This window comes from Balaenoptera physalus, assembly GCF_965194825.1.
Source record: "Balaenoptera physalus genome assembly, chromosome: X".
NCBI lineage: Eukaryota > Metazoa > Chordata > Mammalia > Artiodactyla > Balaenopteridae > Balaenoptera > Balaenoptera physalus.
The window spans coordinates 10,654,518-10,679,090 of record NC_138903.1 but is presented as its reverse complement, the minus strand read 5'-3'; the positions used below and the strand labels follow the sequence as shown (position 1 = coordinate 10,679,090).

At 40.4% G+C, this 24,573-nt stretch overlaps 1 protein-coding gene and 1 long non-coding RNA gene across 5 annotated transcripts in view; one reads left to right on the top strand and one right to left on the bottom strand.

The window, feature by feature from the left end:
- The window catches only part of FRMPD4 (FERM and PDZ domain containing 4), a 530,997-nt gene that overhangs the window by 138,146 nt on the left and 368,278 nt on the right, over window positions 1-24,573 (bottom strand). The gene's annotated exons all lie outside the window — the stretch shown is intronic.
- LOC309652985 overlaps window positions 1-24,573 on the top strand; it is a 373,352-nt gene that overhangs the window by 152,834 nt on the left and 195,945 nt on the right. The window lies entirely within an intron of this gene.

Below are 24,573 nucleotides of genomic sequence, written 5' to 3'. Positions count from 1 at the left end.
TCTCGGTCTGCCAGCTTTCCGGATTAAAGTCGTCTTCCTTGCATCGACCCCTCGTCTCCACTTCATTGGCCTGTTGTGCAGCAAGCAGAGCGAACTTGGACTCGGTAACACGACTGAGCAAGTCACAAGCCCCCCACACCATACAAGTTTCTATGACTAAATGCTTATTTGAGGAAGGTACAGTCTTTCTTAAATGAGTTACATGAAGACTTCGACATAGTGTACCATTATGCCCTAACTAAAAAGTTCTTTCGCTGCTTTCCCAAATCTCCCATTTTCTTGTTAACTTTTCCCAATTAAATAATCCTTTCTATAATAATTCTTTCCCTTCCTCCAATAGTTCTCTTTTGCTTTTGTTTTCTCAGAAGCACTAAGGATTTGCTAGAAGGTATGCTTATTAATGAGCCAATTAACCAATAAAAGATTTCTCAGCCTAAATGTGGCACGGTAGAGGATGTGGAGCCCAAATAACCTTTCTGTGCTTAAGAATTATCTTGGGTAGTGGATAGGCCATTATGGGCAGTTTCAAAATTGGAAATTCTGACATTTAACTGATTCCTCCTTGTTCAAATCTGGATGCCAGTATAAAATTCAAGCATAACACCTATAAAATAGTACCATGCCCTGAACTTGGCCTTTTTATTCTTGGAGGCTATTTTAATGTTTTCCTTCTGCGAATAAGCCCATTTAGTCACTAAGGCTGCTATTTACTGAAAGACACTGCTCTTGCTCAGCCTTCTTATGTGTAGGGACAAACAGTTCTGTGCTTTTTCTCTGCTATCTCCTTTTTAAAACAAAATGACTTTTGAAAAAAGTTGGTATCTATTGTGCTATAATAGATATCATTTAGCAAATACAGTTTATATTTTAAAGACAGAGCACTTTTCCTGAGGATATGTCTTAAATGAAAAGCACACAATATCTGGTTTTCACTATAACCTTACAGTTGCAGAGATAGATAATACGCACTGTTAGTGTGTTGTTTACAAAACGACACCTTCAGTCATCTAGATGTCTCTAGGTCGTTTTCTTTTCTTGTTCCTTTTTTATCAATGACTTGTTTGGCAGGACCCTATTCTTTTTCAATTCCACATAATGTACCCCCAACTTTTTATAAGGGGAAAGCATATGACAGCTTTGCATAAGCAATCAACCTTGTGAATATCAAATGAAAGACATACAGGTTCATTGCATCCCATAAAGGGATGTACAAATGGTGGCCGTTATTATCATGCACGAATGGTTTAGTTGGTGACTTTGGGGAAGAATGTGCAAAGCTTGATGTACTGTTCATCTCTAATTGCAAGAGACTGGAATTTTGGAATCCTTCAGACTTAGAATCAAATCTTGTTTTTACCATATACTAACCATATGAGACTTCAACTGACTTCATCTCTGAGTCCTGTTGTCTCATTCCTTAAAAAAAAGGGGGGGGGGCTTCCCTGGTGGCGCAGTGGCTGAGAATCTGCCTGCTAATGCAGGGGACACGGGTTCCAGCCCTGGTCTGGGAGGATCCCACATGCCGCGGAGCAACTAAGCCCGTGAGCCACAACTACTGAGCCTGTGCGTCTGGAGCCTGTGCTCCGCAACAGGAGAGGCCACGATAGTGAGAGGCCCGCGCACCGCGATGAAGAGTGGACCCCGCTCGCCGCAACTAGAGAAATCCCTCACACAGAAATGAAGACCCAACACAGCCAAAAATAAATAAATTAATTAATTAATTTTAAAAAAAGGAGGGGGGAGGGCACAAATGATGCCTAACCCAGAAGATGCTGTTAAAATTAGATGAGTTCACTCTGTATTACAGAACTGGATCTACAGAAGACTTACAGTAACTATTTACTGTCTTCTCCTTCCAAGTCTAGCCTGCTAAACAGGTAAAATCCCTGGTTCATGAAATAGAAGGTGTTAACTTTTTTTTTTTGACGTGGACCATTTTTAAAGTCTTTATTGAATTTGTTACAATATTGCTTCTGTTTTTTATGTTTTGGTTTTTTGGCCGTGAGGCATGTGGGATCTTAGCTCCCCGATCAGGGATTAAACCCGTACCCCTGCATTGGAAGGTGAAGTCTTAACCACTGGACCACCAGGGAAGTCCCTAGAAGGTGTTAAATTAATGAAACAAGGAGGCCATTAGACGGAAGTGGCTCTAATGAGGTAGAGGCCAATGTAGGCAAAGCAAAATCTAAGCCTGTAAATGCCTCAAGTTTACAAAATCAAAACCTAAGGACAACCAATCACAAACAGTCACCTAGTCTTTAAGCTATAGCCAATCAATAATTTCCTTGCTCTGCTTTTGGATGTTCTCTATGTAAGTTTTTACCCTGGCTCCTGGCTATGACGCGCTCCTAGGAACTTCTGACCTGGCGTTGCCCGATTTGAATTGAGTTTTGCTCAAACGGACTCTTAAAAATTTTAATATGCCTCAGTTTAACTTTTAACAAAGGGGAGCAGAATATGCCACCCCAAAATATGCTTCTTTGGCATAAGGATTATTTTTGAGAAAGAGCAGACAAAGAAAAGCTCTGAAAACAGAGCAGAAGTTACTCTTTTGTAAGAGACATTTACCTTTAAAAGGGAAATCTCCACTTGTAAGGTTGCCCGCCTCTCTGTACCAGGATGAACAGGGTGACTCTAAATCACAAGAACGCCTGAACCAGAAGGCTAGGACTGCAGTCCGCATAACAATCTTACCCGTGTTTACTGTGCTCTTCCTGGTCACCTCCCACAACTGGCCTTCCCCCATCCTCAACTTTTTTTTTTTTTTTTTGGTCTTTATCTTTAGATGGCATGGAAGGTGATGGCTTGGGCTACTTGGGGAGTTTTACTCAGTTTTCCTGGGTATTTCCCATGTATACAGGAGATATACATGTTACTAAACTTCTGTTTTTCTCCTGTAAATCTGTGTTTTATCACAGGGGGTCTCAGCCAAGGACCTAGGAGGGTACAGGGAAAATGATATTTCCTCCCCTACGAGAGGAATGCCTCTGAATCTATCAGTTTGTCTGAAGCCACACACAATATATTTTTCCAATATATTTCAAATTGACTTTTAAGAAAGGAGTGATATATATTTTACTGAAGTTATATATTCAATCTCAAAAAATATATAATATTATAATGAAGTCTCCTGACATTCATAATACCATAAAACCGGATTTAAATCAGAAAGTAAAAGCAGCTCTTTTGCCCCTTTCCTGTTTGCCCATTTCTGTTCCCCTCTACCCTTGAAAGAACCTAATTATAGGAAAGAGATCACTAGGCAATTTAAACTCCTGACTTATGTTCTCCTGAATGCACACCATGCCTTGCCATTTCTTTTCATAGATTAAAAGAAGTAAGAATGAAGAATTAAGTAGTTAAAGAATGATTAGGTCTCTACCCACAACAGTCCCCTTAGCAATCCTGCAGGCAGATCACGCAGGCAAGATAACATCTGAAGAAAGAGTCAGCCAGTCTGCAGGCAATGGAGAACGATGCAGAATCCAACCTCCTGCCTTGATGATTCACTGAGATTCTTTCCCCCTTTTTCCTTTTAAAAACTGTCCTGGCTGAGCAGAATGTTAGGAGTTGGTCTAGGGACATGAGTCTACCTTCTCCCCAGATTGCTGGCTTTTCTGATTAAAGCAATTTTCCTTTCTATTGACACTTGCCTCTCGATTTATTGGCTTTTGAGTGATGAGTAGTTGAACCTGAGTTCCGTAACAGAAGGCGGAAAAAGGAGCTTTTTGTTGTGTGGACTGATAAACACAGTAGAAAAGACCCAAAGGGCCCCAAATCCACTCTGACCTCTATGACTCACCAGTTATATGGGAGTTGAAGATGGAGGTGAAGGCTCATTGACAGGATGAGAAGATCATCTGTTCTTACCCCAAATCAAGAGTGGTAAGTCACAACTTTTAAAAGAAAGAGGAAAAGTAGTAAGAAGAAGAGGGACGAGGATGGTGGATATTTTGGATGGAGCTCTGGTCCTGAGAGAAAACAGCCCACACTGAGACGAAGCAGAGCATGCCTGTCAGGGAGTGGGGTGGGTGGGACTCACACAGCCACCCAGAGCGGGGGGCCTCCTGACTTTCCTGATTGCCACCCTCAAGAACACAAGAAGAAATACATTTTCTTTTCTGACCTAGTATGCATGTATCCGTATATATTTATTTATAGTGAAACAAAAGTTTTCCAAAACAATATTGATACTACGAACAATGTACTCTTTTTTTTTTTTTTTTCTATTTTAATCTAAGTCATGTTTTTAAAGGCCGGTTGTGACTTAATGAATTGATTTCATGAGTCACAAACAGGTCATGGCTACCTTCTGAAAAAAATGATGACCTAGACAGCCTTTGGAAATCTTCCATAGATATGGTATTTTAGCAATGATGCTAGATAATGTTTGTATATGACAAAAGTCTGTATAAAACACTATATTACACATAGACAGATTTTCCTCTATCATATTTTTGATATGAAAATAAACACAAATTAAAGCATAATATTAAATATAAATATACATACACGTACATATAAATAATGTTTTTCTCTTACAAGGAATGCATTCTTTATAGCAGAGTTGACTCCTTGCCAAATTTTGAAATCTGTTTATATGTCTCTTAATATGTCTTTTGATTTACAAATATACAAATGTAAGCACATACTCACAATAAAGAAAGAAACCCAAAGATAACTACTTCTGTTTTATTGCCCCCCTGAGATATAAAGTTACAAAGCAAGGCTCTGCCTTCCGTGGCTCATATTTTCCCATATCAAACCCCTGAACCCAGAGCTTCTTGGGTCAGGTCACTATTTCTGGAATCCCCTCAATATGCCATCACGGTAAAGAATATGCTTTAGAGACTGTTGGAAAGCTTCAGTCAGAAACATTTTTCAAAGGCACTGATGTTTGTAAACATCCTGTTAAGTGAAATAACATGGTGTGTTTGCATGTGTCCTTCTAGAATGCTGACATAGAATAGATACAAAATAGGTGTGTGGCAGCAAGACTTCAGCTTTGTAGAACTAGAATGACTTGATCTTTAATAATAAAAAAAAAAGATATCTACTATAATGTTGATCTTTTTCAAAAATCATTTTAAAAAAACAAGAAAAAAGTATAACATGTAGGTTTATATACTTGCTATAAGTGCGTCATAAATTAGGTACTAAACTTTCTGGAAGCAAATGCTGAGGGAAATCGAGCTATGTACATAACTCACGTTGTCTATAAGATAAACTCAGACCATTTATGAGACGAGCAGCTACTTTGAACACTTTAATTACACAGAAGTTTCTCCTGAAATGCTTCTTCATGAGGAAGCTGGGCAAGATTATAGACACAACTAAGACTCCAGTTTTAATGGAGCTGGTCTTTTATACGATCTAGCAGGACCTGGGCCTGTACAGACAAATGCCACCTACAGCTTTGGAGGGTTAGGGTGCGGACCTGGGGACCTGGGTAAGTGGCAGGGGGTTGAAGGCTAGTGTTGAGGGGAAGGGACCAGAGGAGAGGCAAAACGTGGTGTCTACACTACATGGAGTACGTTGCTGCAGTTAAAAGCAGTGGACTAGATATACCTTTGAATATGGATGGATCTCACAAAGTTAGGGTTGCACGGCACTATTTGTAGTAGCATGAGACAAGAGACAACCCAAACGTACATCAGTATTCTCTGTAGCTGCAAAATGGAGTGAGGACTGTGCCTAGAGATCTCTAGAAAGTGATCTCCAGAATATATTGTGAAGTGAAAAACATGGTGGAGCAAAGCATCCTTTGTACACTCTATGTATTTTCATATAAACATACGAATACATATGTCCGCTTATGTTTAAAAACAACGGGAGGATAGAATAAAAACTAGAAAAAAAAATAAAGTAAAATATGACCTATGAGGAAGAGGCTAAACAAGGTGGAGAGAACAGGGAGGAAATTTCATCGTCTCTGTATACATCTTATTTTGTAGATATCACTTTGGAACCAGGTAAACATTTTAAACAGTTATAGAACAAGATTACACTTAAAAAGGAATTTTTATAAATAAAAGCAAAATGAGGGGCTTCCCTGGTGGCGCAGTGGTTGAGAGTCTGCCTGCTAATGCAGGGGACACGGGTTCGCGCCCTGGTCTGGGAAGATCCCACATGCCGCAGAGCAACTAGGCCCGTGAGCCAAAACTGCTGAGCCTGCGCGTCTGGAGCCTGTGCTCCTCAACAAGAGAGGCCACGAGAGTGAGAGGCCCGCGCACCGCGATGAAGAGTGGCCCCCGCTTGCCGCAACTACAGAAAGCCCTAGCACAGAAACGAAGACCCAACATAGCAATCAATCAATCAATCAATAAATAAATCTTTAAAAAAAAAAAAAAAAAAAAAAAAAAGCAAAATGAAACAAAGGAATCTGCGAATTAAGTTGGTGGCATATGTGCAAAGAAAGGAAACATTTCAAGTAAATTTAAAGCACAGAAATTTGACTAAACATTTCTAGTGTTTTCCTAGGACAGAATAAAATGAAATATGTATATATATACATATATTCACATAAATACATATGCACATGAGATATAGGTGTACCATATATATATTCATATATTGATATAATATAAAAGGGAATATATTAATGTATTAGAATATATGTACTATATTCATATATACTTAAGCTTTCAAAGAGAGAATATAAACACAGATATATATTTGTATCAGGAGGGAGACTTATATGGATCAAAAATGATTAATGTTCTATGAGATGAGGAATATTATTAAATCAATCTTCTGCACCCAAAGTCCCAAAGGAAAAAAAGTGCTGTGTATATACAGAGAACAATTGTTTTTGCTACATCATTTGCCTTAGAAAATGAATCCTCTTTAATAAATGAGTTGGAAAACTGCTTTCAAAGTTGAAGCTGCTAACACGGTACTATGGATCTTGCACTTGACATGCTACTCTGAAATATTCAATAGTACACCTCAGTGAATGCAAAATAAATCATTCCCCTCTTTTCTGGGGAAAGATATCAGATATAATGCTCTTCTTCAGTTTTTTAAATATTCATGAGACTTTTATTCTTCAGAGAAGATGCTAAAACCTTTAGGTCATTACACATCATTTCAGTACAGGAATTTTTTTTTAACACTTTGGCTTGGTTATTTCCCACACCTAACATAGAACTCTACTCTAGAATATTAACAGAACTTACTGTTTATCAATTTTATAGGTTTTAATTATGGTTTGAAAAACGCATGAATCTGAAGCCTCTAGTACACGCCAGCCACTGTCCAATATGTAGTTATAGCTTGTTACTTTTCCGTTAGAAAAGCATTTCTCCAAGGTCCAAAGTGCTCTATTTAAGAAAGACATAAATTATATCTTTTGATTCTCACTAAAATTGCCCTATCACATGTGTAAATATTTAAGCTATGATAACAAAAAAAATCATAGATCCTCAGGTTAGGAGATATAAATCTCACTAACTAATTTTATGTATGAGATGCATTAGTCCCCTCAATGGTGTCCCCTGTAAATGGACTACATCTAGAAGTGTTCTATAGTAAATAATATATCAGGGAGATTACTTCTAAAATAAAGGCAGGGGTTCTGTGGTTCAAAGGATTTGGAAAATGATGGGCTGAACAGCATGAAAATGCCTTCTTCACTCAGAATATATCATGCTAATGAGCACTGTCATTCTCAAAAAAAAAAAAAAAAAAAAAGGCAAAAAGTAAGGCAGAGTTTTCCAAACTTGTCTTCCTTGGAATCATTTCCTTTCACAGTTTTTTGTTGGACTAGTGTTCAGTAAAACATTTAGGATAATGCTGGTCTGTTGGTGCCTGGATACTGCCAACGACAGGTAATTAGATTCAGCAGCATGATGCCCATCAAATCTTTTTGTAGCTCCGATTCAGAACTTCCATTTTCTGAACCAGATGCAGAAGTTGGCAAATTTAGAGTAAAAAATAAATCCATTTATGAAGATACACTCTGGGCTTTTGTATTAGAGACCTTATACAAAATATACACTCATTTTAAAGAATTAATCAAGAAAAGGCACATTAATATCAGCAATAGAAGATAAATGAAAAGTATCTACAATTTGAGTAATCTAATTTTATGGGAAATTAAAAACACTTAATATTGATATAAGAAGTAGAGAATTTTTGAATGTGCATATTGTAGGAATCAGATTTGTGAAATAAATCACATTTTTTCTTCTCAAAAACTTGGAATTAGGCTGGGTTGTTAGTACTTCTGAGCTGACCCAGGGGAGGAGAGCTCTGGGGGGACCATATGCCATCCGCCCAACCCAACTGATGGAATCCTTTGTTGTACTGGCTAGAAGTGATGGCTTTTCTATCTAATAATCTGGGAAATCTTATGTGTGTGGACATCTTCAGAAGAAAGCTTATTTTGCTGGTGACAGCATTCTCCCAATGCTGCACAGAAGATCCCTGAGGACACAGGAGAGAACAGGAAGTTTTTCAAAGAAGTACAAGTGCTGCACAAAAATCAACCTGGGACTCTGAAGGAGCCAAAGTGTGCTTCAGAAACATTTACTCTTGTGGGAACTGTCCATGGTTCTGAGCTGTCTCCTTGAAAAATCATGATGAAGGGTCAAGCCCCCTAGCTGTCTAGGCCTTATTTGCCTTTTTTTTTTTTTTTTTAAACCAGCCTTCCCCAACCCATGCCTGGCCTGACACAATTAAAGCATACACCTTCTGCCTGGCCCAAACAGACAAGACCTAAGCTTGTCTACCATGCCTTCAATTGTTGACTGCCCTGCTCTAGACTAGTTGCCTAGCTCCTTACTAGTTACCAGTATATTATTTCTCATTCAAGCAGGCCACAGAGAGGTGGAGAAAAAGCTGACAGGGATGTCATGAATTAGTGACAACCTCTAATGAGAACCAAGAGACAGGAGTGGGTAGAATTCTGTCTGATCACCATATTGGCATGTTGAGAATCACGTTTTCCATAGAATGAGATATAATGCCAGACTCTAGCATTTAGCAGCTACATGACTTTGAACAAGTAAGCTTTTCTGAGCCTCAGATTCAGAAAGTGTTAAACCACCAGGTTGCAATGATTGACTGGCGTAAGGTGTGAAAGCATAATGCAGAAAGCTGGATTTGTACACTAGAAAAAGAAGGCCCTCGTTTTAAAGGTTATAAAGCACCCTTTCCATTTAAACTCATTTTTTCCCCATCTTACAATGCCCAGATATCAATGAGATCCCTTCATCTTTAGTTACAATTTAGTAAAGCGATACCTTGCAGACACCTTGCATTTCAATAACAGTAATGTAGTAGGGCAGTATAACCCATGGGGCAAACTTTCACTTGAGGATATACACATTGAGAAGCAATTAGTGATACAACAAACAGAATTTTAAGGTCTGTATTTTCCCCTATTTTAGAATTCACAAATATATGGAAAATAAAGATGCTGAGAAATATATGAAGATCATAATTATGGGTCTTATTTTTAAGTACTCAACAGTGATTTACATCCAGAAGTCATTAAAATGGACATAATGCAGTCAGAACCTCTGATCCTAAAATCTTTCATTAAAGGTCTATTTATTTTTTGACAAATTAACCTATCCTGTGCCAACTTACTTAATTTTTAAAGTTGGCTTTGTTATCGCAAAAACTGTACTTGATCATTGCAGAGAAGGTAGAAAATATAGATTTAAAAAAAAAAATCACTCATTTTCCTACAGCCTAATTAAAATTTGTTAGAGTATTTTCCCATTATTTTCTCTGTTTAAACATTTTGTATAAATTAGTGGGATCATACTTCCTAATGTCATAAATATTTTGTCACAAAATTTAAAATTCTTTATAAGAATAATTTCAATGGTTGAAAACCAGCTTGTTAACAGGTCTACCACACTATTTAATGTTTACTATAAAGTTAGGTATTAAGTTTGCTTTCAGTTTTCTCTATTATTAAAAATATTCCAATAATTTAGTTTTATACATAAATCATTTTTACATTCTTGATTATACCGAGAGGATATATCCCTTGAAGTAGTACTACTGGGCCAAAGGGAATGAATTATTTTTTCTTTTAGTTGTAATATTTTATATATTTTATTCATATAGTATCAGAACAATAATTTTAGGCCACAAAATTTTCAAAACCCTTGATAATCGGCTTACTCTATGTAAGTGACTTCAACCATTTATTTGATTAGCACTTTGAAAAAGTTTATCTGGGAAGAGGGGGAGCCCAGCGGAGAGTGGCAATACACAAAGCTCAGGCATGTAGTGTTATTTCATCAAGATATTTTTGGTTGAGGCAAGTTACATCTGCCATGAAATCTTCGTGTGTTACATTTCAGAGAGCTTGCTGAACAGAGGTGAAGGGGGCAGTCAACACGGCCTCAGGCTGGAAGGTGGCCATCACTGCTGATGCGCCACCCAGGGTCCCTGGGCATTCACCCTACACACCTAAAGCTTTCTGCCGGAGGGCTTTTATTTTGGAAACAGGGGCACCTTGGCCTGAGAACAGTACAATAAGGTGTCAAAGTGTTAATGCTCCCTGGGAGTCATCCTTCAATCAATGACAAAAGCCCTGCATGCCTGCCCCTTGGTTGGACAACTGTGAGGTTTGTTCTCCCCTGGCTCCAGAGGCCTCCAGAGGGAATGAGCACAGGAGTCATGTATTTGATAGTGCACCTTTAGCTAGTTCCTTTCCCTCTTTCTGTGTGTGTGTGTGTGTGTGTGTGTGTGTGTGTGTGTGTGTGTGTGTGTGTGTGTGTGTGACAGGGTAGGTCTCTTTGGTAATGTATCACTTGAGTAAAGATTTGAAGAAGACAACGGAATTAGCCTCATTTATTTATTGATTTATTCTCCCGCCCATCAGCATTTGGGTGGTCCCCAGGTTTTTGCTATGGGAACACTGCTCTGAATATTTTTGTTCAATCTCCTAGTACACCTGTGCAAGAGCCTCTCACCTGTACATACCTCTTCTGCTAGATGTCAAATTCCTCGATTGTAGAGAAGCAATCCCTACAGGCTGGGGAGGAACACTCTGGTTAGGAATGGGTCCCAAGTGTCCCTTGCCGTTGATACCTTCAGCCCCTCCAGGCTGCTGGATCTCGAGCCCTTCCAGTGTCCCAGGAAGATGCTGTTGGTCTATCTGGAGCCCTCATCACTGACATGTCACTAGTGAATACCTTGGGAACTGCTGCCATTCTGGCCTCCGCGTGTACACAAGCAAAGCCTCCAGGACAAAGCCTTTGATAGAGCCCTGACCTAGCTGGCTGCTGGGGGCTTATAAGCAAGCACTGTCACAGGAGTCCTGAAATTGGAGACTGGGCTGTCTGGCATCCTCTGAATGGGAGAACCTTGACTTTGCAGCAGGAACCCCGGAGTTATAGCACCAGCCCCAGCACTGGGAGGAAGACGAATTTGTTTTTCCAAATGCCAACATTTACTGAGGATTTACAATAAGATAGACATTGGACCTGACAGCTTTTTGCGCACTAAAGCGGAGATCAGCCAACTTCCTGAAAAGGGCCAGATTGTAAGTATTTTAAGCTTTGCGGAGCATAGGGTCACAACCACTCAACTCTGTCATCCTGGCCCCAAAGCAGCTATAGACAATAAGCACACAAACAGGTGTGGCTGTGTTCCCGTAAGACCTTATTTATAGACGCTGGAATTTAAATTTCTTATCAAAATATGTGACAAAATATTCTTCTTCACGCCCTCCCAACCCTTTAAAAATGGTAAAACCATTCTTAGCTTGCACACCTACAGTAACAGATGGTGGGATGTCATTTGTAGGCCCCTGCACTGCAGCGATCCAGAGCACGGCTTCTGCAATCAGACGACCTGGGTTTGAATTAGTTCTGCCATTTGCAAGCTGTATGACCTTGGGCAAGCCACTTAACGTCACTCGGGAAGTATCACCACTTTGGAGGACTGTTGTGAGGGTGACTTGATCAATGAAGGATACGAAACAAACATTTAATAAATATTAACTTTTTTAAAATTTATTTTCATTTTTGGCTGTGTTGTGTCTTCGTTGCTGCACGCAGGCTTTCTCTAGTTGCGGCGAGCGGGGGCTACTCTCCGTTGAAGTGCGCGGGCTTCTCATTGTGGTGGCTTCCCTTGTTGCGGAGCACGGGCTCTAGGCACGTGGGTTTCAGTAGTTGTGGCACGTGGGCTCAGTAGTTGTGGCTCGCGGGCTCTAGAGTGCAGGCTCAGTAGTTGTGGCTCACGGGCTTAGTTGCTCCGCGGCATGTGGGATCTTCCCGGGCTCGAACCCGTGTCCCCTGCATTGGCAGGCAGATTTTTAACCACTGCGCAACCAGGGAAGCCCCTAACTGTTTGTTTTTTTTTTTAATTGAAGAATATGAACTGTTTGTAATCATTGGTCTTGCCATATTTACATGTAAACTCCACCACGATCACACAAGTCAGGTACCAGTGTTTTAGTGGAGGACGTGGTCAGGGGCAGGTCAAGGTTCAGCTGGACCCAGCTCCATGGCGTTTGCTGGGTGGACCCATCTGCCACTTCTCCCCCCTGGGGTAGCAGAGTTGAAATTAATGGATCATAATATACTGTTGCATGGGAAAAACGGGGAAAAATCCCTGTATTCCCAACTGCAGCTAAATTATATGGTAACCAAATACTTTTTGTGGGCTAGTCTGGAATTTTGCCACCACTTTTAACATTATTTCTATGGCAAAGTACATTCCATATTCCACCTTCTGGCTTACAAACCAATAACTGGGAAACATTCTAGCCATCAGAACAGACTACAACAGAGCTGCCTTGTGGGCGATTGAGAGAACAGGAATAAAGACAGTTGGGAAGAAATAAAACTCTCACAGTTTGGGATACAATATATTTCAGTAAATGATGACTATGATACAACTAAACTTCATTAGGAAACGATATGCCAAAATTTGGACAACTCTTTCATTATCACTCACTCCCCTCCCCACTCCTCCCCCCACCGCTCTCCCCCCCCACTCCCCCCCCACCGCTCCTCGCTCCTCCCCCCACCACTCCTCCCTCCTCCCCGGCAGGGCAACTCATGCCACACAGTTCCCAAGGGAGTTAGGCCCATTTAAATTAATCTTGGAAATCTCAGGGGTTTTTGAATGTTGTTCACTGCGACTGCCCTAGGGCACCCACCATCCAGGAAGGCTTTGATGTATCTTATACTTTGGTCCTGATGACAGGAAGACAGAAATGAGAAAAAGCACTTATTCTGCAGCTGAACCAGGGGGAATGGCTGAGTTTGAAGGAGCTGGGGAGAACACCTCTAGAATCAACAAAAGTCTGTGATTTTGTGTGCTAATAAAAGAGCCTTACAACTTGTGGTGACAGGCCAGACAGGTAGGCAGAGAATTCAATCGGATCAGATTTCAATATCCAAGAACAGGTTGTGTCCTGAGAATATGAAAGAAGCAATATTTTACCAAGTTCAAAAATGTTAAAATTACACAGAAAGGGTATTTATACTTCCATAGAGGCAAAACTATGCAAAATCCAGTCATGTGATGAACGATGGGTCGGGGGGGGGGGGGGGGGCGGGCGGTGGTTGCAGTGTTTCTGAAGAAAGGACTAGTTATCTTATATAACTCAACTGCAGGGAGCTGGGCTACCTGACCGCACGCTAGCAACCAACGGCAGCTCGCCGTATAGCGCTGGGACAACCCATTAAGGCTCCTGAGAAGGACTTGGTGAGTTCCTGGCTGATACTGCTGGCGGTCCAAAACCTCCAGCATGCTGAGAAGGCCACCCCCAGATCTCAAGGGCTAAAATGACAGTGAGTGTGAGAAAAATCACCTTGGATGTCTATTCCAAGTTTCAACACCCCAGTTAGAATCTCTGGTCAAAAGTCATCTCAGTAACTGACACTGCATTTGACTTCCTGAGTGCCTGAGCATCTTTCAGCCCTGAGAGGCTTTAGAATTGAGAGCAGAAATAACTGAGAGATTCGAAACCACCATATTATCACTATTTCTTGCTTAAGGCATCTGGACGCATGTGGTATTGTCTGGTGTTGTAATAGTTAAGAGAATTTGGCTTATTAAGCTGATAGTTGTGACTCCCAGCTAAAGTATACAATTGAATGACTGGTTTAGCTTTTTTATTTTAGGTTGAAATCTAAATAAATTTATATGCATATTCAAAATTTTTAAAAAAACACCTCTGTTTCACCATATTGATAAGTTTAGTTTATTAGCTTTGTAAGATTTATTTTGAACCCAGGAAGGTTTTGTTAATAAATTCAGATAATGCATGTATTTAAAGAGTAAATAGAATATATATATAATTAATATATATAAATATATATATAAGTATATGTAAAATTAAATTCCTTAACTTATTGAAGATATTTAAATACCGAAGTGAATAAATTGGACCAATATTGTTTAAAGGCTGCTAAAAACTGATTGCTCAAATATCCTATACTCTACTTAGAAACTCAACTCAAAAGCCAGAGGGAAATTAGTTTGAAGTTTAAACTGTAAAGCACTGAATGATAATTATTTAAACAAAACAACCCCCTAAAGAGTCTTTTCTGGAAATAAAAGATGCCCTTAGAGGCACAAAGGCCTTATATCGATAAGTGAAAGGGGACAACCATCCTATTAGGTGGCTCAGCCTGGACCAGGCAATGAGCTAAATCTTCACACTTTGTGCCTCTTATCCTCACAGGTACACTCTGAGTCAGGATTCAACAAACGTTTTCTGTGAAAGGCCGGAGAGTAAATATTTTGGACATTGTGGGCTGTATGGCCATGTTGTAACCAAAATCTGGCCATTATACAGCGAAAGCAGAGATGGACAATGTGTAAACAAATGGGCATGGCTGTGTTGCAAGATAACTTTTACTGCCAAAAAGAGGCTACAGGCTGGACTGGGCCCTTGGGCCACAGTTTGCTGACTCCTGCTGTAGGTGAAGGACAATTTTACCCATCTTGCAGTTGAGAAAACTGATTTCAAGTTGCTATGGTCTGAATGTTTGTGTTCCCCAAATTTCATACGTTGAAATCCTAACCGCCAAGGTGATGGTATTAGGAGACAGGGCCTTTGGGAGGCGATTAGGTCAGGAAGGTATTGCCCTCATGATTGGGATTCGTGCTCTCATAAAAGAGACCCCAGAGAGCTGACTCCTTCCTTCCACTATGTGAGGACACAGTGAGAAGGTGCTGTGTATGAACCAGAAAATAGGTCCTCACCAGACACCGAATCTGCCAGTACCTTGATCGTGGACTTCCCAGTCTCCGGCTCTGTGAGATTATACATTTCCGTTGTTCAAGCCACCAAATCTCTGGTACTTTTCATAGAAGACCAAATGTAATAAGACAAGGAAAAGGTAAATGATCTGGCCAAAGTCCTATAAGCATTAAGGGTGGAACAGGCACTTGACCCTTGTCCGATTCCATGATGTCATGTTGCCTTGGGGGGTCAGGTAGTTGACTTCAGTTTCCTGGTCTACAAACCAAAAGGTCTCAGTTCCGATCACCTTTACTACCTCTTTCTCATACTGGAATTTTTAAACACGTTTTTTGGCCATGGACCCCTTTGACAGTCTAGCAAGGCTATGGGATCCCTTCTAAGAACAAAGTTTGTAAATACATAAAATACACAAAATTACAAAGGAAATTAATTATACTAAAATATGGCTATCAAAAATATATTTAAAAAATGGCTGTAGCAGGCTTCTCAGTCTCAGTCTCAGCACTATTGAAATTTTGAACTGGAGAATTCTTTCTTGGGGGAGGGGACTGTCCTGTGCACTCTAGGACGTTTAGCAGGTCCCCTCCCAGTTGCGACAACCAAAAGTGTCTCCATATATTGTCAAATGTGCCCTGTGGGGCAAGATCTTCCCTTACAGACAACCACTGCCCTATTAATAGATGTGCTTCTTGGTTAGCAGGTTCAATGAGAAGATATACTGGAGGGTCTAAGAAGCACCCAAACTTTGAAGCAGTGGTGAGCATCATGACATTTTGATATTTACAAAAATTCCAATGTGACATCAGATATATTTGTGGTTTCTATTGGTGACCAAGTCACAGGCACTGCAAATACTACTTTAGTCTGTTTATATTCCTGACTGAAGAAAATGCTCACTGACAGTCAGAGGTCAGTGAAAGTAAAAACGTAATTCCACCCCTTGCCATCCCCAGCCCCTCGCCCCAGTGAAGGTTCATGGAGTGTGTGAATTCTGGCCACAGAGTTCTTGGAGATCCATGAACCTCATGTTGGGAACCTGTCTTCTAGTTGAGACATATAATGAAGATATGACACTAATAAGTCAGCCTGTACATAATTAATTTTAACAGATGATAGAGATCATTTAATTTAATGTACTATATTACAGCAAACGGTGACTCAGGTAGGGTAAGCGGTTTCCTCAAGGTGAGGCAGTTGCTTAGCAGAAGGCTTGGGAATTGGGCTGCCTTGTTTCTAGCTAAGCCATCATCCCCCAGTGACCCACGTTGACTGCTTCTCATTTGTTTTTGTTACATACATTGCTGACCTCCCACACACTGCCAATTATCAGATCTGAAAATCCTACTCAAAAATTGGACTTGATCCCTGACCTGTGAACCTTAATTGATTGTGGATGTTTGAAGGCTTTAAGGAACAAGAGACTAAAGATTAAATCTGAGGATGTAAATAAAGCATTAAGCTAAGAAGGGAGAGGGGAAGCAGAAGGGTGTGGTGAGAAGGTCAGCTTTGATGGCTTCATCAGGGATCTGGAGGAGGGGAAAGACAGCAGGCTGGCCTCTCCTCACATATTACTATTGAGTCGGAGGAGTTGGAAGCATTATGGAAAGGAAAGGTAATAAAAAGTCACCCAGGGGTGCCACGAACAAGGGCAGGAGGTAAATGAAATTCTGGATTGATAGGCGGCTGACAACATGACTGTGTCAACAACAGAGATATCAGCCAAGTCACCGATACTGAATGACACCTGAACAGCCTTGCCATTCAAAGTGTGGTCCATGGGTCAGCAGCAGCAGAATTGCCTGGAACCTCATTAGAAATAGAGACTCTCAAGCCCCACCCCAGGCCTCAATCAGAATCCACATTTTAACTAGATCTCCAGGTGGTCCGCTTTCAAGTTTGAGAAGCACTGCTTCAGAAAATCTGAAGTCCAAGAAACCTGAGAATTGCCAAGAAGTATGATTGTACCATTGATAGAAAGTTAAAGGTAAGGTTAATGTAGGATCTGAAAAGAAGTTACTTTTTGATTTGAGTTTCTGGGAACTTTTTTTTAATATTCCCATATCCCTTACTACAATTGAAGGGATGCTAAATGGCTTCAATAGCCAGACTAGTAGTTGCTTTGCACAATGTTTTAGGATAAAACGCTGAGAAATCTAATAGGTTTCCAAAATGTTGATATGACTTGCACAACGAGTTTTGTTCTCTAAAGAAACTATTCTTTCCTAAAATTTGTTAAAGCAGGTGGAATAACAAACTGCTGACGAAAACCATCAAAGCCGTGGATTATCATTAAAAAAACCCGAGTGAATTTTCTACTTGCTTTCCTCTTTGTACTGTCACCTTAGCCATCTGAGGGTCTTATGACTTCCTTCTACCCATTCTCTCCTCTGTCCCAAACTGATTTCTATCCTGCATTCCCTTGCATGTTTAACAACACCATCCACATATCCAACCACTCATCCACCTATCCACCCACACCCACACATCCACCTACCATCCTTCCATCCATCCATCCATCCATCCATTCACTCATTCGTCAATCCATTAAGGGCCAACCATCAAGTACCTGGCACCATTAAAATACTGAGATTCTAAAGTTAAATAAGACATTGTCCCTCAATTAAGAGGCTTTTATTCTCTTGAGATAGAAATTACAGAGAAATCCTTGGCTCTTCCATATCCCTCCCTCATTTCTCAAATCTTACCTGGCTCTGATAATCCTGTCAATTCTACCCCGAAAACATCTTGATTTTGAACTTTCCATCACCATGGCCTTCTTTTCCCTATATCTTATTTTACATCATTATCAACTCTCCTTGAAATATTATCTTAGCCTCTATCTAATATCTCCAGCAAATTCTCTACCTGCTTCCATAGTTCCTTTCTAAGGCATGTATTTCACCACATTACTGTACTAATCAGAGATCTTCAGTGGCTCTCTAATTACCAAATGGTAAAGCCCAAGCTCTGTGGTATAGCATTCAAATTCCTTTGCCTAATATGACTCCAATTCATCTTTCTAGACTCATTTCCTCCCACGACAATTCCCCATCCCTGACCACATCTCCAACATTCTAGCCATAGCTCCTGGAATATATCACACAGCATCACATCCCTATGCTTTTCATTACGCTGTGTTTTACACTTGGAAAGCCACTCCTACTTACTTCTTTTCTTAAGATTCAACTCAAATGTCACCTTTTCTGGGAATTAAGTTGGGGAAAAAGAACTTTCTCTGAGTGTCAGAGAAAGTTCCAGAGAAGAAGTGACATTATGTTTATTTTTAACTGTGAGAGAAAGTGGCATTCCCATTGGGGGATCCATCATGAACAAAGACATCCCTCTTTTCCATATTCTCATCGGGTTTTGAATCTGACTGTACTATAAGATTTTCTTTGTCAAATTAGAGTTAAAGGTTGATGTACTCATGTTCCCAAGCTCATTGTGAGCACCTGAAAGACAAGGGCCACTTATCAACACAGTTGTACTCTAGTGAAAACATGATAACTGATAAATGTTTGATGAATAAAATAATTATGAATCCAGCTTCTAAGATGGCCCCCAATGATCCCTGTCTCCTGATATTAGCTGCCTTGTATAATCTCCCTTTGGGCAACTTGCTTGTAACTGATAGAATATGGCAATGCTGAGGAGATATCACTTTTGTGATTAGCTTGTAAAAAGTATGGTTTCCATCTTGCTAGCAGACTGTCTCTATGGACTTCTTGGATTGCCTGTTTTGATGAAGTGAGCAGCTCTGCTAGGGAGGCCCACATGGCAAGGAACTGAGGATAGTCTCAGGCAAACAGACAATGAGGAACTGAAACCTTCAGTCCATCAAACCTGGAGGAGCTGAATCCTGCCAATAACCACTGAACGAGCTTGGAAGTGCATCCTTCCCCAGTCTAACTTTCAAATGAGACCCCTAGCCCCAGCCAACCCTTTGACTGCAGCCTTTTGAGAGATTCTGGGGCAGAGGACCTACCTTAGTCATGTTTAAATTCCTGACCCACAGAAACTGTGAGATAAGAAATGCATGTTGTTTTAAGCCACTAAGTTTTGGGGTAATTTGTTATTGTAGCAATAGATAACTAATGCAGTGAGCTGGGTGGGTTGATAAATAATAATGACTCAAGAATACTTATGAAGGGCTTCCCTGGTGGCGCAGTGATTAAGAATCCGCCTGCCAATGCAGGGGACACGGGTTCGAGCCCTGGTCCGGGAAGATCCCACATGCCGCGGAGTAACTAAGCCCGTGCGCCACAACTACAGAGTCTGCACTCTAGAACCCGCGAGCCACAACTACTGAAGCCTGTGCATCTAGAGCCTGTGCTCCGCAACAAGAGAAGCCACCGCAATGAGAAGCCCGGGCACCGCAACGAAGAGTAGCCCCCTCTCGCCACAATTAGAGAGAGCCCACGTGCAGCAACGAAGACCCAACACAGTCAAAAATAAAATAAATAAAATAAATAAATTTAAAAAAAAAAAAGAAAGAATACTTATGGATGATCCTGGATGCTCGGTTAAAAATTAGTATGAAAAAGAGTCTTTTTAAGGTGAGATTAGTTAAGGACTCCTAATGCTGGATTTTTATACATAACGCATCCATGCTATAAAGAATAATCCCTTGGAACAAAGGTCAGGATACTTCAAAGAGGAATCTTCCACTTAGAAACACTTGCTATCTTTCTTCTCACCTTGGTAAGTGTTTCTAATATGAGGAGCCCAGTGCAGTCTGGGTCAGGTCCATGGAGGCTTTGCAATCATATCAGAAGTGAAAGAAGCCACCAGAAGATTTATTACTGTGAGGGAGATGAGACATCTTAGCTCTGTCCGCTACTTCCTCCTGGAGGCTCTGTCTTCTCTCTGATACCCTCCTGCACTGCTCTTAGATATAATTGCTGTGATTATTTTGCCTCAACTAGATTATGTGTCTGGCACACGCTAGGTGTTTAGTAAACATTAGTTGAATGAATGAATAAGTAAAGAGATGAACAAATTTAAGCTCCTTGAAACCAGCACCACATTTTGTATTTTTTCCTACTTCTCGAGGTACCTAACACATCCTTTGGCATATGGTAATTGCCCAATAAATTCCTGTTGACTGATAGGCTGATGGGTAACAACGAAAAGTTGTTAAATGCCACAAGTTATAACATGAGAAAACATTTCGATTTCCCCACTAAGACAAAGAGATTTCCTATGCTTTAAAATTTCTTTGGAATGAAAATTTGAGAAGCCTCATCTAACACCTTAGGAAAAATCCCAACCATGGCATCTCACCTCTGTAAGGAAGTTGACCAGTAGAACAAATAAATATAGCAAAGCATTGTGGTGATACATTCTAGACAGTTTGGAACCAATCTTTGCATAGGTATTTCAGGTGTATTGACCCAATGAAGATTAGGCTTTCATCTACATCTGACTATCCTACAGGAGATAGTTAAAATGGGAGAAGGCTATTTTTCTTGAGTGGAAGAGTTCTCAGAAATGCAAGGGAAAATCAACCAACTAACTACAAACAAAACAACACCCAGATTCCAAGGGCATGGTGTTTTCCTTGTACTTCACAAAGAAGGAAGACAAAGACCAAACTGTAACTCAGATCTCTGATGTTGGGTAAGGGCCAATTAATATTGCAAGTCCTAAGCCCAAGGATTAACAAGGATCATTTACAGTAACAGAAGTAGTACCATTAAGGTAAACATTAACAAAGGAAGAAATGAAGCTAAACACAAGGTGACATAAGTGGAAACACCTCTAGTGAGTTCTCTAGGCGAGGACTCAGCCAGAGAGGTGCCACTAGCATGTCATCTTCCAGCAAGTGAAAAATCACTAACAGCTTTAATAAAGCACCAGGAGGTATCCGGGACCACTGTAGTTATTCAACGGATATTAATCCCTCAAGAGATGTACCAATTATGAGTTTACAATTTAAAAGACAAAATGATCAACTAAGGCCAGTCTTTTCTTCAGGGTTTGCTTGACTATTTCTTCCCAGCTTTCCAAAATTTGATCTTGGTTACATGATAACGCATGAAGCTGACTGGATGTAGCAGATGAAGACAGACTGTAGATCAGAAAAACCATTCTTCCATATTTTTTGACATCTAATTCTAGGACTGAATCTCAGGAGCTGCACTAACAACCTAATGTGTTGTGAAAGATGAAGAATTTAAGAAGTGCCACCTGTGAGTAATTCTTCTTAATATGTACGCTGATGTACGAGGCAACAATATTATTTTAAAGCATAAGAAATCTTTTTGGCTCAACAGAAAATTAGACTGCTTTCTCATATGATAACCTCTTCTGGAAATTTAAAACCTTTCTATTGTCACCCACAGATGATCTCTCTTGAAAACACAAGGTGCTTCATTGGTTACAATTTCCACAATGTTGTCAAAGGCACGTCTAAGGCTCATTTGACCACCATACGGCTGCTGCTCACGCAGGAGGAAGATACAGAGAGTGTGTTATGAAGGTTGGCACTGGAGGGCCAGGGAAAAGGGTCCAGAGGGAGACATCTGAGGAGTGCGAGTGACATTAGGGTTACGCTCAAGTCCTTTCGAAATGGACTTCTCTGAGTCAGCAGTTTCTGCACACCTCACCTCAACAGCTAACACTGCCACTTGCCCCAAGGGGCTCTTTGTGAACCAAGAGGCAAACTTGGGATTGTATGAAGAATCATACACCAGGATAGGATCTCAGTATAGGCTCCTGTCACTCACTCTGGCTGCTCTAGATTTCAGGAGCAAACATTAAGACCAAAGGTGCTCAAAATTACAATTCAGGGCACATGACTGCTAATGTCAGACCCAGCTCTCGCTGTTGGGAGACTGACACAGACAAACTACACTTTGATGAATTGGTCACACAGAGGGAAGTGACCCAGCAGGGTAGCCTGCAGAGGGCTATATGCTTGTGGGAATTGCTAATCAGGGCTGCTTCTGCGACAAGGCACCTCGAAGGCCCCAGAACATTAAACTACCTCCTCTTAGCACTCTCAGACAGAAAAACATGTACTACAAAATGTTTCAGGAAATAAATAAGGGATGTTTTATCCAGAATATATAAAGAACTCTTACAAATTATTAAGAAGATAAATGACGCCATTTAAAAATGGGCAAAAGATTTGAATAGATATTTCTCCAGACAAGATAGATACATGGTCAATAAGCATATGGAAAGACCCTCAACATCATTAGCCGTTAGGGGAATGCAATTAAAAACAGATAATCACAAGTATTGATGAGGATGCGGAGAAACTGGAACACTTATACATTGCTGGTGGGAATGGAAAATGGAAAACAGTTGGCAATTTCTTTAAAAGTTAAACACAGAGTTACCATATGATCCAGTAATGCCACCCCTGGGTATCTACCCAGGAGAAATAAAATCATATGTTCACACAGAAAGATTCTCACAGGAGTGTTCAAGCAGTGGAAATAACGCAAATGTCGACCATCTGATGAACAGATAACTAAAATGTGATATATCCATACAATGAAATGGGATTCAACCATAAAAGGAGTGAGCTACTGATACATGCTACAATGTAGATGAAACTTGAAAACATTATGCTAAGTGAAAGAATCCAGCTGCAAGAGACCATATATTATATGATTTCACTTATATGATGTGTCCAGAATAAGCAAATCCATAGAGACAGAAAGCAGATTAGTAGATACCCAGGGTTGGGGGGTGAGAACAGGGAGCGACTGCAAATGGGCACAAAATTATGCTGGGAGTGATAAAAATGTTCTAGAAAAAGATACTGGTGACAGTTACACAACTGTGAATTTACTAAAAGGCACTGAATTGTACACTCAAAACAAGTGACTTTCATGGTGTGTAAGTTACACCTCAACAAAGTAGAATAAAAACATCTCTTATAGTTGTATATATCCATGCTCACTATACTCCCTGATCTTCTTTATTTCCTCCCTCATTGGCTGTCCAGGAACATGTTGTCCAATTTCCACACATACGTGAATTTTCCCATTTTTCTACTGCTACTGATTTCATACCAATGTGGTTGGAAAAGACATTTGATATGTTTTCAATCTTCCCAAATTTGTCAAGACCTGTTCCACAGGCCACCATATGACCTATCCTAGAGAATGCTCCATGTGTGCCCGAGAAGAACGCGCGCTCTGATGCTGCTGGACGGAACACTCTGCACGTGTCTGCTAGGTCCATGTGGTTCACGGTGTTAGTTAAGTCTGTTGTTTTCCCCAGCGATCCTGTCTGAATGATCCATTCACTGATGAAAGTGGGGCACTGTAGCTCCCTACTAACATTGCATTGCTGTCCATTTCTCCTCTCAGCTCTGTTCATTTCATGTGTCAACTTGACGAGTCTAAGGGATGGTCACATAGTTGGTAAAACATTATTTCTGGGTGTGTCTGTGGAGGCGTTTCCAGAAGATATTAGCATTTGAATTGGCAGACCCAGTAAAATCAATCACCATCACCAATGAATGTGGGCAACATTCAATCCATTGAGGGTCTGAATAGAACAAACAGGAAGAGAAGGGGTGAATTTGCTCTTTCTGCTTGAGAGGGAATATCCATTTCTTCCCCTGTCCTTGGACAGCCTCCATAATTCTGTGAGTCAATTCCTTGTAATAAATCTCTTCTTACATATTACTCTATATACCCTATTGGTTCTGTTTCTCTGTAGAACCCCGACTAATACACCTAATACACTGCCACACCTAGAACTTTGTACATTTCAAAGTGACAGGTATGAGGGATGGAAAATACACATCTGTTTCTATGCACCAGTCCCACTGATGATATTTAACTTGAAGTCTGTTTGGAGAGCTTGCTTCCTAACTTGTTCTCCTCCTCCTTCTCTTCCTAATAATTATAATAATAATAATAAATAAAATAATTAACTTAAGTACTTCCTGTTCTTAGCACTTTACATGAATAAGTCATTTAACCCTTGTTCAATTCAGTGGAGTAGGTGCTACTCTTGTGCTCATTTTACAGATGAGTAAAAGAAGGCACAAAAGGTTAGGCATCTTGCCCTCCATCATGTGACTGGGGAATGACACAGAAGATTCAACTCTAGGCAGCGTAGATCCAGAGCTCACACTCTTAACCACCTGGCTTTCCTGTACCTTAGCTTTTATTCTACAGGTAATAAAAACCCTCCATTATAACATTATTTGGAGGACACTTTCCTGTAAACGCACCCATACGGAACACAACAATCAAGTGTTAGAAGGGATATGGGTAATCTTAACCAAAAGAGTGTTTGAGCATCTCAAGGAGGTATCACACAACCTGAGCACTAAAACTTAGGTTCGTATGTTTCATGAGAGAACATGAGGCCCTTGCTTAGAGTTGATTAACTTTTATCTCAGTAAACTGGGA